The following is a 14,836-nucleotide window of genomic DNA, read 5'->3' on the forward strand; positions in this document are numbered from 1 at the left end:
TCCTCTGCAATGAACCAATAAACACATATACTGAAGGGCTAATGCCAGACAGAGATGGAGAATGGGAGATGGAACCTCAGGAGAGACCAGTTAAGTAGAGGCCAAATATGGTGCCTTGATGGAAGAGGCAAAGGATATGAAACATGGATGACCAAGTGAATAAAGAGACCTAGAGTCTTAATGAGAAAATGTAGAAAAGGAAGTAGAAATACCCAGCCTCACTTTCTCTCGTCTCTTTCTCTTGGCTCCCCTGGCTTCTTTCATGACAGCTCAAATCCTATCTTCTCAAAGAGGCCTTTCCCAGTCCTCTCAACAGTTCAGACTGCCCTCTTCTGCTCTCTATATTTTGTATCTACTTAGTTATTCACAATTCTCTTCCTCATTAGAATGTAAGCTTTTTGAGACTAAGGACTATTTTTTTTTTTGGCTTTATTTTTGTAGGCAAAGAAAGGTATTTGGCATAGTAAATGCCTGGCCCATAGGAAGCATCCAAGAAATTCTTGTTGACTAACTGAGGAGACCTGGAGTCATTCAGGCTACACCATCTTTATGGTCCTGAAAAAGAAAGAAGAATTGGTACATCAGAGAGTGACATGAACTGACGAATAAAAGGAGCCTATTCTATGCTATGACATAGAATGTTTCTCAAGTAAAACTATTGATATGACAGCCTCCTCAAAGCTAGGATATTCTACAATTAAGTCTGTGACTTAGAAAGTAATCTACAACCAAGTTTTTCCTGAACTCTATAGAGATCCCAAGGAAAAGTAAAATTTATCTGAGGGGAAAGTACCTTATCAATCTCCAGAAAGGATAGGAAAAGGTTTTGTGATGACCAACGGCTTAGAACCAAGCTCATTCTGCATTCCAGATGAAAGTAAACTTTTGCTATTCCTGGTGTCTTATATGCCTGCCTGCGTGCAAAGGACAAGAGGTCCTTTTAGTGAAACAAAATGAATCAAGTACTCACATTTCCAGAGTTTATCTGGGTGTGAGCATGAGCCAGAGGGACTTGTGAGAGACAGTCCTACCTCCTTCCAAATTATACCTAGGTTCTTTGGGTCAAGGGTTCATTTACCACGTAAATTACAAAAGTCTATTATATGTTTAGCTGACAACCAAATTGCTAATGAAATGGCCCTTATAATATGCTGAAAGGCAATATGGTAGAAAGAATAGTAGAAGATTTGGGTTCCCAACCAGACAGTATCCTATCTAGCTGCTAAATTGTGTGGTGGGTAGAGGACTGAGTACACAATCAAGAAAATCTTGAGTCCCTGCTTCAGGGACTTAATGGCTGGGTGATCTGGGCAAGTCATTTAACCTCTCTGAATCTCAGTTTCCTCAGGTATAAAATGGGGATAAAATAGCCCCTAACTCAAAAAGTTGTAAAGATCAAATGAAATAACACATAAAGCACTTTGCAAATCTTAAAGCACCATATAAAGGTTAGCTATTATAAATGAAGGATCAGCCAAATGGTCCTAACAAGTGGCATAGAGGAAGCCACCACAGATGGAGAGATGACAATCAGGGAGATCCCCATTCTCAAAGGAATTAGAGGGAACAGGATCCAGAGCTGGAACTAAGTGGTACAAAGATGGCAGCTAAATAGACATGCCTCCTGAGGGAGACTCATAGGAAATGTAATAGAAAGGATGAAGCTGACCTTGGACAGTGACAAGTACACTGGGAGTCAAGACGCATGGGAGGAAGGGACAGAGAACAACATCTAGAGGAGAAACTCTCAGAGAGTGGTTTCATTCTGGGAGAGAAGTTCTGAGTTAATCGTGGAGTAATGCCATGGGAGAACTGAGCAGAGTCTCGGGAGCCAATATCAGAACAACTGGACTGAAGCAGCTGGCAGGACGTTGGGAGATGAATGTTTTCTGTGCTCATATTCACAGTGAGTGAACATGCCTTTCATAAGCCAGCTGGCCCCATCACCCTGGGCTTTGGCAGAGTGATCCAGATGGGCCTGTCAGAGCTGGAGCAAAGGTTTCACAGATTCATGGTGGGGATTTGGTTCTATTGTATCGAGAAACAACATTGATGAGAGCAAAGTAAGGTGTGGTTGTAAATTTAGGCCATTGTTACTCTGTATTGTTAATAGGTTCTTTTAAGTATCTAAACTTTAAAATTTGTGTCTTTCCTAGATAAGTAAGATAAGAAAAGAGTAGCAAGGTATCCTTTAGTTATAGAACCAGAGGGGTTAAAGAAGGATATTTGCTCTTGTCCAGTCTTGTCCAACTCTTTGTGCCCCTATTTAGGGTTTTCTTGGCAAAGAGCTGAAGCGATTTACCATTTCCTTCTCCAGCTCATTTTACACATGAGGAAATTGAGGCAAACAGGGATAAATGACTTGCCCAGGATCATACAGCTAATAATTGTCTAAGACCAGATTTGAACTTATGAAGATGAATCATACTGACTCCAGATCCTGTACTCTATCCACCATAGTTGCCCTAAATGAAGAATATAAAGACAGGTTACTGGCTACTTTAATAGGTTGGAATCCTCAACTATTTCTTTTATGTGATAGATATAGATGTATAAAAATGTGTCAATATGTTGGATTTGGGCCAGGCTGGTGTTACTGAACTATGTCCTTCATATCAGTTAGGATCATGGGACTTTAGAGATGGAAGAGACCTTAGAGACTAGATTCCAGTTCCCTTATTTCATAGATGAGGAAATCCAGTGATCTGTCCAAGGTCGCACAGCTAGTTAATGACAGAATTGAAGCTGGAGTCAAGGTCTATCAATCAGATCCAACATTTTTTACAAGTTCTATGAATGTCCTCGGACAATTGAATTAAATTTCAGACCTCAGTTTCTTTATCTGTAAAATAAAGAATATGCAAGAGGTTCTCCAAGATTCTTTACAGTTCTATTGTATGAGGTTCTATTGTATTCTATTGTATGAGGTGACCATGGTAATATGAAGAAGGACTTTTAATTTTACATTCTGCATCAAATATCCCTGTATGCTAATATCTACACAATTGTAAATCTTAGGAAATTCTGTAAATTTATTGAAACATTAAAAAGTGATTTTTTTGCATTTATATTTTAATGAGAAAATTGATGATCCACCAAACTTTTTCAGATTTAAGTTATATCATCAAAGGTTAACTTTACATGGATTATAGTCCCTCTAAATGGTGATTTATTCATTCACCATTATCCTCTAAATGGGAATGTATTCAATTTCCCAGTGACCTGGAAAGATACTTGTTTTTCTCCATCCATTACTTCCCTAGACAGTTTTTTCTTTGACAAAGGAATGACATGCAATATAACATTATCATTAAAAATATAAAGATTAGGGATAGGAAGTGAAGCAGCCAGAGAAGTCCAAGGAGCTACCTGAGGCTCAGTTATGAAAGAAGAAAAGGATTTTTAATGAGATTAACTTGGGTAGAGCCTTGTCCTTGAGGATAGCAACAACAGCTTCTGTTTGCATGTAGGCTTGGCAGGAATGTGACAATTGTCAAAGACATTTGAATGGAACAGCACCCACATACAGTTAGAAAAGTAAAAAGACAGTGCCAAATCAAGTCAGCCCTACTCAAGAGCCCACAGAACAGAGTATAAGCATGACAACTCGAAAGCTTGCTACGGCATTTAGCCATCCACATTAGCCACAAAGGTTAACTAACTATGGCCCAAAGGGGACCAAAACTGTGCATACTTTGTGATCCAGTAATATCACTAATAGGTCTGTATTCCAAAAAGATCATAAAAAAGGGAAAAGGACCTACATGTGCAAAAATATTTAATCAACTCTATTTGTTATGGCAAAATATTGGATATTGAGGGGATGCCCGTTAATTGAGGAATGGCTGAGCAAGCTGTGACATATGAATGCAATGGAATACTATTGTGCAATAAGAAAAAATGAACAGGCAGACTTCAGAAAACTTGGAAAGACTTGTATGAAAAGTGAAATGAGTAGAACCAGGAAAACACTGTACACAGTATCAGCAACATCATATGATGATCAACTGTGAATGGCTCAGCTTTTCTCAGCAACACAACATTCCAAGACCAGTACAAACGACTCACAAAGGAAAGTGCTATCCATATCTAGATAAAGAACTTATGGATTCTGAATGCAGAGCAAAGCATATTTTTTTCACTTACTTTATTCTTTCTCATGTTTTTTTCCCCTTTTGATCTGTTTCTTCTTCCACAACTGTGATGAATATGGAAATATGTTTTACATGATAGCATATGTATAAACTATATCAAACTGTCTACCATTTCCAGAAGAGGGGAGGGGAGGGAGGGAGCAAAATTTAGAATTGAAAATCTTGTAAAAATGAATGCTAAAATTTTTTCTTGATATGTAATTGTGGGAAAAAAATAAAATGCTGTTTAAAGTAAAAAAAAAAAAGTTAACCATGAAAGCTGCCTACAAGAATAAAAGGTGACTGAAGACCTCGAATTAAGGAAGGACAGATGGCAAGGGGGGAATGGTTTCAGGGCCCTATAGAGAGTGTACTATGTGTTTGAGTTTCTGCTAGTACATTTACTCTAGCCCAATTCAATAAACATTTAATAAGTGACTACTATGTGCCAGGAACTGTGCTAAATACTGTCAATGTAGTTAATAAAAAATAGAAACAGACCCATCCTCAAAGAGCTTACTATCCAGTGGGGAGAGACAATACACAAAAGGAGTCAAGAAAAAGGAGGGAAGGAAACAGCATGTGGAGTGAGCCAAAAAAGTCTAGTTTCTGCCCTCAGTAAAGGACGGCATTGAGAACAGTTTGGTAGTCCAGCCTCCAGCCCTCCAATTAGAGGGGAGAGGAGATTGAGTAGGCCAAGGTTTGAGTTGGCAGAAAGGTGGTGAGATTAGAGGTGATCCAGTAGGTGTGTATGTGGAAGGAGTTTCTGATCAGTTTGTTGAGTTTTCAGGGTAAGGATCCTTTGGTGGGAAACTTTTGAGAGCATCTTCCTATGGAGGGTGTGGACATGCCCACCCACACCTAGTACAACACCTAGTACAAGTACAACTAGTATACTTGTTTAAGTCTCAGTGACTAGAACCACCTCCAAGAGGAGTTGGCTCACATTCCTGTGAGACAGACATCATCTCTTTTCGATGACCTATAAAATGGAGCTGATAGACTGCTTTACCTTTTAAAAGAGGTAACCATCAGCACTTGCTGGAGCTAGGAATGTGAAAGCTATAGCCCTCAATCCTATGGCAGCTGCAGAGAGGGAAATGGAGTCACCAAGGGTCTCAGAGACAGAAGTTTCTCAGCTCAAAAGATGATAGCAGTCAGGACAGTGATGGAGATGTGAGGCACACAGTCCTGGCAACTCCCAGCCAGCTAGCAGGTCATGAAGGGCACTAAAGCTATGTTTTCCCAGAGCACATTCTGTTTGTAATTGAGCAACAAATTGGGCAAAGCTTGGATCCTGATGTTGAGATGATGGGAAACCTGGATGCAACTAGTCTCTCTATCTTAGAATTCATGGAGAGGAGAGATATGTATCATTTGATACACATCCTAGATTTTAGAAGAGCAAATTTTGGAGAAGTCGAAGAAAGAAGAGGTAGGATCCAGTGCCCTAAATAGGGCAGTTATCCAGATAGGGATAGGAGACTCTTGAGAAGGAAATCCTGCAAATTCCAAAAGGAGTAATTGTCATGAAGAAGAATAGGTGGTCCTGCCTAAATAGATTAATGTGGCACTACACTAACTCATTTTTTTAAAAGTCTTGTATAAAAAATGGAAGGGCATCTAATAGGATGAATAGGAAAGAGTTAGCCTACTTGTCTAAGAATGCGAATAAGCTGAGGCTGGTGATGAGCATTGACAACAAAAAAGGATTTTAAAGTAGAAGATCAAAGAAGGAAGAAAACTCTTTCTCAGGATGGAGGAGGTGATAACAAACTAAAGTAAGAAAGGGGATGTGGCTACTGAACTCTCATGATCTGAGGACTGGGAATGATAGGAGTTGAAACTTGAGCACATGAAGAGATGGGAAGAAAGCATTTATCTGCTCTAAATGAATCCAAATCATCATACATGAAACAACTACATTCTTGGGAAAGAAATAACTGGCAGATGTGATGGTCAAGTTGTTGTCAGTGATCTTTTTCACTTGTGTTTTCATGTCTAGAGATAACCTTTTGTTCCTATCTCATATTTATTTCCAAAGATGCCCTCCTCTCCTCCACTATTCAATAAGCCATCCACTGTAACAGTTTAAAAACAGGAGAAAGGCAATTGAGCTAAATTAACCAAAACATTACCCATGTCTGATACTATGTGCAATATTGCACATCCATAGTTCCCCACCCCATTCCTCCCACATCCCAATGGATGGAGGAGGTACATTTTCTAAAGTCTTCTCCACAGAATTATTTTTACAAAGCTTTTAAATTTATATCATTGTTCTTTTCATTTACATGACTTTCCTGGTCCTGCTTACTTCACTTAGTCCATATAAATCTCATATTTCTCTGAATTCTATATATTCATCATTCTTTATGGCACAATATTAAGCTATTATATTCATACACCACCAATGTTTAGCCATTCTTCAATCGACTGACATTTTACTCTGTTTCCTAGTTCTTTGCTACCTCTAAAAGGGTTGGTACAAATATTTTGGTATATACATGGGACCTCTCTAGTTTGTGGGGTTTTTTTTTTTACCTTCCTGGAGAAATATACTTATACCAATGAAAGTTCTGGGCTAAAGGGTATTGACATTTTTATCAATTTTTTAAAGCATAAATTTCAAATTACACTCCAGAATCATTGTTCCAATTCATAGCTAAACCAATTGTCAGTATTTTTGGAGAAAGGGAGATGTGCTATATAGGACTGGAAAAGGACAATTGTCTCAATTTTCAAAAAAAGGAAAGGGAAGAGTTTGCAAAGCATGATGAGCTTGATTTTGTTTTATGGAAAAACCATAACACTTTCTTTATAATTGACACATATGGTTTTGATAAAAGAATCCCTTTCTAATAAATAACCTTCTCTGCCTTAATATCTAAGGGAAATGAGTCATATTTTGATTGTTACTTGTAGCACATATAACTTTCTACTCTTGTCGTTCTCTGCTTGTCTTTCTTTTCTTTTCTTTTCTTTTTTTCTTTTTGAACCTGGGGTTTCATTGATAAAGGGATCTCCTGATGAGGGAAAACTCTCTCCTAAAGCAGATTAACACTTGTTCTGCCATTTGTAGTTTTAGAGAATTGCGTGGGATATTGAGCAGGTAGGTGACTTATCCATGGTCAGGACTTGAATTCAGGCCTTCCTGAGTCCCAGGCCCCACTGCCTCTTTAGTTTATGCACTTTCTTAACAAAAAAGTAAGTATGAATACCTTCATGTTTTTTTAGGAACTTGTACATTAGCCATCCCCCTCTTCCTAATATTTGGCTTCTCCTTATCTATTGGCCCTTCTCTCTTACTTAAGAATATACTTACTTATTCCATACTTAAGAATATGGCAAGATCTCTACCATCCTTTACTTGATCCTATCACTTCCTCAAGCTGTGAGATAATGTGAAATAATCCTATGTTATAACCATGACAATATTTACTGCCTCCATGTTTTTACTTCCCAATCATTTCCCAATCTCTTGTAATCTGTCCTTATCACTGTAACTAAAACTGCCCTCTCTAGTGTCATCAATGATTTCATTAACTGATCAATCCAATGCCCTTATCTCACTCATTCTTCTAGACCTCTGGGAAAGGTTTCACACTATTGACCACCTCCTTTTGCATACTCTCTCCCCTCTGGTTTTTGTCCTATCATGGTTCTCCTTCCACTTGCCTGGCTGCCCTTCTGAGTCTCCTTTGAATGATCAACATCATCCATGCCCTGCCCCTTCATGTGAGGTAAATGCTAGTGCAGTATCCTAGGCCTTGTCTACTTTCTATTTGCTGTGTTTCTCAGTCTCTGTCTTTCCTCAATCTCGTTTATTTCCATAGTTTTCACTATCATTTGTATGCAGATGACTCTCAGTCTTATATATGGAATCCTCCTATCCCTCTACTGCTTTAACGTTCTTTCTCTGACTGTCTTCAGGACATCTTCACTGAGTGCCAGACTTGCCGTCGAGAAGACTGGGGTTTAAATTCCACCTTTGACACTTACTGCTTGTAAAAGCCCAGGTAGATCATTCAACTTCTCTGAGTCTCAAATTTCTCATCTGTAAAATGAGGGCTTTAGACTAGGTGGCCTCTATAATCCCTCCAGCTCTAAATCTATGACATGATGATCTCAAACACAATGTATTCAAAACAGAACTCAGCATCTTTCCCCTTAAATCCACCATTTCTCCTAATGACCCCACACTATCATTTTCCCAATCATATAGGTTTGTAAGCTTGAAGTCATCCTAGATCTTTCATACTCTAGCCAAAGCTAATCAATGGTCTCCTCAACATCTCTCATGTCTCTTTCTTTCTACTCATGATACAACCACATGCACTTAGAGGTGCTGGACTATTGCCTCTTAATGGGTTTCTAGTCTCTCCTCTCTTCAGCTGATCCTCCATGCAGATGCAAAATAAATATTCCTAAAGTATAGAAAGGAAAGAAATAGGCATCTATTAAGTGCCTACTATGTATGAGGCACTGTTCTAAGGGCTTTACAAATATCTCATTTGATCCTCACAATAACCCTGGGTGGTAGGTACTATTATTATTACCATTTACAGTTGAGGAAACTGAGGAGCAGAGACATTATGTGACTTGCCCAGGGTTGTACAAGTAGTGTCTGAGGTTATATTTGAACTCAGGTCTTCCTGATTCCAGGCTCAAGGCTCTGTCCACTGTGTCATCTAGATGTCTCTCTCTCTAAATATACAAATAAATATGACAGGTCATTCCCCTATTCAAACTCCAGTGACTCCCTATTGCCTATAGAATAAACTATAAATCCCTTTGGTGTTTAGAGCTTTCACTGTATCTCCAACCTTCCTTTCTTGGCTGGTTCCACATTATTTCTTCTACTTCATACACTCCTAACATCAGCTAAACTGGCCCCAGGCTACTCCCTGGATACAACATTCCTCCTCCTTCCTTCCTTCCTTCCTTCTTTCTTTTCTCTTTCTTTTTTCCTTCCTTTCTCTATCTTTCCTTTCTTTCTTCCTTCCTCTCTCTTTCGATCTTTCTTTCCTTCCTTAATATTCATCCCCCCCAATTATATGTAAAAATAATCTTTTTTTGTTGTTTTTCTTGTTTTGAGTTCCAAATTCTATCCCTTTCCCTCTCTTTGAGGTGGAAAGCCATCTGATATAGGTTATATATGTGCAATCATATAAAACATTTCTGTATTAGTCATTTTGTGCAAGAAAACTCAACCAGAAAAAGAAAAATAGCATGCTTCATTCTGCATTCAGACTCTATCAGTTCTTACTCTATAGGTAGACAGCATGCTTCATCATTAGTCCTTTGGCATTATCTTGAATCATTGTATTTCTGAGATTAGCTAAATCACCCACAGCCCAGGGGTGAAGAACCTGCAGCATTGAGGCCATATGTGGCTCCCTAGGTCCTCAAGTGCATCTCTTTGACTGAGTCCAAACTTCACAGAACAAATCCCCTTAATAAAAGGATTTGTTCTATAAAACTTGAACTCAATCAAAAGGCTGCACCTGAGGACCTAAAGGGCTACATGTGACCTCGAGGCTGCAGATTCCCCACCCCTGCTCTATCCCCTTTAAGACATGACTAAAGCACTACCTCCTTTCTGAGGCCTTTCCTGACTCTCCCAGTTGTTGGACCCCCTGCCTTTGCTGTCCTCACCAGTCATTCCATATTTATTTTGTATCTATCCTGTGTTCACTAACTTGTGAGCATGTTGGGTCTGTCCAGTAGAATATCAATTCCTGGAGAACAAAGACTGACTCATTTTTGTCTTTGTATCCTCAGCAGAGTTCCTAGGGCTTAGGAGGAACCTATTAAATGGTTGTTAATTGCCTGAGCATTGGTCAGCCCTCTGGTGGATGCTGGGCTTATGCTTCCAATGACTTAAAATAGAGCCCAAGGCACAAGATTTCCCCCAAGGAAAACCTCACAAAATGGGATACCAAGTAAGGCTACTGGTGGATTCAGAACTAGACTATCATATGCCAGGGATAATATTTGTATTTATTTATGTCTCTGTGTTACTTCTTTCCCTTAACTCTGACAGTTTGTGAAATGTTATCTTGTTATAGCAGATAGTGCAGTGCGTTGGAGGGAACACAAGCGATGATGTTGAGCAAGACACTTAACCTGTCTGAGCCTTGGTATCCTCATCTTTAAAATGGGAGTGGGGGAGGTGGCTTCTTTGGATAAGCTATTTAACCTTCCTTAGACTTGGTTTATTTGTAAAATGAGAGGATTGGATTAAATGATACATAACATTAAGATCTTATGAGTTTTTTCATTCTGAAATGAACTGAAATTGCAATTTGTTATTTATACAGAAGATCATCATTCGTATTCTCATTGTCAATATAAAATCTAGTAGCTTTTTCACAAGCACTTGGGGCATTTTCCAGAAATATCCTTTTTTAAAAAAATAAGTTTGTATTGATATCTCCTATTTCTTACATTACCATAGCTATCCCTTCTATTGTCCCTCCCAGAAAGCCATTGTATATAACAAATAGTAATTTTTTTCTTAGAGAGGAAAAAAATGTCAACATGCAACGTGTGACCCCTGTGGACCTTGCACTTCCACCAAAGAGTAAGTTAAGGGGGATCTTCTCCTATCTCTTTGAGTCCCATTTGATCTTTATAACTTTGTTATCATCACTTTTTTTGGTATGTTCTTTCCATTTACATTGTTGTAGTTGCTGTGTATATTTTGTTGGTTCTGCTTAGTTCATTTTGCATCAGTTCACAGAGATCTTTCCACACTTCTCTTTATCATTCATCACACACATCATTTCATACAGCACAATAATATTCCATTACCTTCACATTCATTATCACAATCTGGTCAGCCATTCCCCAATCAATGGGCATCTATTTTGTTTCCAGTTCTTAGCTAACACAAAAACTACTGCTATAAATATTTCAGAGTTTATGGGGACTTTCTTCTTGTGGATGGTGTATTCTCTTTTATTTAGTTTCCTATTCAATATGGGTGCCAGTTCCTTCAGAAAGGCCATCAGATGCTGCAGTTTTATTTGGGGTTTGGGAGCAAGGGTTGTCCCTTCCAGCAATGACATGCTGTGAGTCTGAGTGTAACATTTTCTCTGACATTAGGAGGGTAACCCTTTACTCTGGCAACAGCTTTTTCTGAAACCTCTGCAGTCAAGAGAGTTTTCTTGTGATCTGGTATCCTTGCTCTCCACAGTCTAGCTTCCGATGGCTTCTAGTGAAGTGAGTGCTATGTAGGATTTTTAAAATTAGTTGTCTTTTTTTAAAGAAAGTAATTTGTATTTGATCATTTTTACAACTTAGGGGGCCAAATGTCAGTATTCATCTTCATGCTCATTAATGTTTATATATTACCTGAGGACTTATTGCCTTAAATGAAAATATAACTTGCTCAATACTGTGCAAAGCTATTGATAATCCTTTAAAGCAGGGAATGATTCATGCAAGTTTTAACTTCAAGTCTTCAAGCCAGACTTGTTGTAAGCTGATAGCAGGTCTATGAAAACTTTACCAATTTAAAATTCTTCTGAAATTTGATCCCAGTTAATATTACAAAGGCCCAACTTTCACCAGAGCACGTCTTTTAGTCTTCAATTCCATTTGTCCTCAGGGATCATTGATTCAGTTAATCACTAAAGACTAATATTTAAAGAAAGCACATATGTTCAACCATGGAAAATTTTAAAAAGTGAAACCAAAGATTTTGTTTAGAATTTAATGTGAAATACATACTTCAGATAATGTGAAAGCTCAATTATGGATCTAGGTCATTGTCCACAGACACACACCGGGGACTATCTAACATAGTCTACAGCTATATAATTTGTGTGTTCATCCTTCATTGCCAAAGAAAACCAGGCCGTCAGAGAAATAATGACATGACTTGCACTTGACTTTGTTTTGAGTGAGGAAGGGCTGTGCAGGTCACCAGCCTCACTTCTCCTCCAGAGCCATCTGAATCCAGTGACCAGATATTCATCAGGATGACTGGAGATGACCCAGGATGAGGCAATTGGGGTTAAGTGACTTGCCCAAGGTCACACAGCTAGTGAGTGTCAAGTGTCTAAGGTGAGATTTGAACTCAGGTCCTCCTGACTCCTGCACTAGTGCTCTATCCACTGCACCACCTAGCTGCCCCTACATTTGTATAATAGGCATTCTTTGTCTACTTAGTTTTCTTCTGTGGATAGCTAGTCTAAACTCCTTTGGGTAGTTATAGATGTAATTTAGGAGGCTCCTACACGTTCACAGACTTACAATCATCATCCACAAATAAAAGTACCCCACCATCTAGATCTCTCTGCCTTTTGGATTTTGCACTGGATAGGACAAAATGGATAGGAGGAAGAGAATGGGTCAAATTATCTTTGGAAAACTACACATTTCTTTTAATAACCCCAAGCTCCTTCCTGAAACAAGACCCTGTTTGAACAATAATATTCTTCTGGGGATACTTTACAGTTCTGAGACATGGAATACCATCATTTCAGATAAATTAAGTTGATGGTCACTTAAAGAATGATGGAGAAGCCAATGACATGTGTGAGTGAATGGAGATGCACGTCAACCAAGAATTGTACAAGGGTAAGGGCATAAGAGATATCATCAGATATCATCATGATTAACTGGAAGACAATAGGGCTAAGAGAACTAGAGGGGGCTCCCTCCCCTCCTTCACCTCAAGCCTTTGGGGGGGCCACTTTTCTAGGGTTTACTTATGGAACTGGACTAGAGTCCGGAGATAATAGGATACCAGGGCCTGAATAAATCTATTAAAGTGTGGAGACTCAATGAAGGTGATTGTTGTGACTCGAAATCTCTGTAATTTTTATTGTTTATATCCTTCAAATCCTGAATAATGGTAGTATGGCTTTGGGATCCTTGCACCAAGTCAGTGTGGTATTAGACCCACAGAAATTTGTGCTGAAGAATCATTCAGAAAAGACTGGGGAGTTTTCACTTAGATCAGGTAAAAGATTCACCTTTTTCAGATTCTCACCATCCATCCAATGGTCTTAAAACCTTTTGTTCCAAAACATTCCATTCCTTGACGTCCCCCACCCTGCCCTGTACCAGTGGCAATGTCAGAAGGTGCCCTATTTTAACTAGAATGTTGTCTTCATTTTCAAAGAGTACCATGACATCAGGAAGGTGAGTGATGCCACGACTTGCATGAATTGGATTTAAGTGAAGGAAGGGTGAACAAAGTCACCAGCCTCACTTTCTCCTCCAGAGCCATCTGGCTCCAGCAGCAAGACACAGATAGATCAGAATGACTGGAGATGGTCCCACTAATTAGAATGAATTTGTATAGGAATGACAGAGTTAATATGATCAAGAAACAAAATTGAGTGAAGCTTTGTAGTGATTCCTTGAATGCATAATACTTCTTAAAATCTGGAAGCTAGAAAAATTAGAGGCAGTTAGGTGGCAAAAAGGATACGGTGCTGGACCTGGAGTCAATGTGACGCAAGTTCAAACCCTGCCTCAGATATTTACTAAGTGTATGACCATGGGTCACTTAGAATGTGAACTCCTTGAGGTAAGGACTTTTGCTTCATTTTGTATCCCCAGCACTTAGCACAGAGCCTGGCACATAGTAGGCACTTAATAAATGTTTATTGATTGATTGACTTAACCTCTGCCTCAGTTTCCTCATCTGTAAAATGGAGGATAATAATAACCTGTATTTCCCAGTGTTGTCTGGAAGATCAAGTGGGACATTTGTAAAGCACTTTGCAAATCTTAAGGCACTATATATAAATGCTAGTCAATCCCTTCTCCACCACCCTGCAAAAAAAAGAAACCTAGAACTTTATAGTATAAAAGTACCCAATAGGGAAAGTTAACTCTAGCAACTGAGTTATAGAATTACTTAGTCTTCTAAGTCATAATTATTACGTGGAAAACATTTTTCTAGGCCTTAAGGGTACAAAGATTTGGCAGAAAAAATCCTCAAAGAGCTTATAAACTAGTGGTACATATGTCTAATATCTATATATGTATCTATATATACACAGATATGTATATATGCATGTACAGTCCTTTAAGGGTACATTTATTATTTCATTTGATCCTCACAATGACCCTGGAAGGTAGATAGTATTATCACCTCATCATTTTACAGATGAGGAAACTGAGGTAAACAGAAGTTAAGTGACTCGCTCAGGGTCCCAGCTAATAAGAGTCTGAGGCTGGATTTGAACTCAGGTTTTACTGACTCCAGGCCCAGTGTTGTATGTACTATGGCACCACCTAGCATTTGAGGTAGAGAATCTAAATCTGAACACAAGAAATTCCTCTATGGATAGTGAAGTTCTTTTGATCATGTATAAACAGATGACAGTGTATTAATTACATTAAGATCTAGAACATTTCAAAGCTTGCTAAAGTCCATAACCATCCTAATTCAGCCTAACTATCCCCTTATGAAAAAAATTTCTTATTGTCTGGTTATAAAATTGGAAGACCAGTCCATAGAGCTGATCTATTAGTAGGTCTATCTTATACACCACAGACAGATAATTAATGGATCTAGAACTGGATAGAAGGAATAGGGCATGAGGGCAAACTGTACATCACTTTCAGTGAACAAGCTTCTCTGTAATTTGGAACTATGCCCAAAGGGCTATAAAACTCTGCATACCCTTTGATCAAACAATACCGGTACTAGATCTGTATCCCAAAGAGATAAAAAA

The sequence above is a fragment of the Notamacropus eugenii genome, chromosome 2 (assembly GCF_028372415.1).
Source record: "Notamacropus eugenii isolate mMacEug1 chromosome 2, mMacEug1.pri_v2, whole genome shotgun sequence".
Taxonomy (NCBI): domain Eukaryota; kingdom Metazoa; phylum Chordata; class Mammalia; order Diprotodontia; family Macropodidae; genus Notamacropus; species Notamacropus eugenii.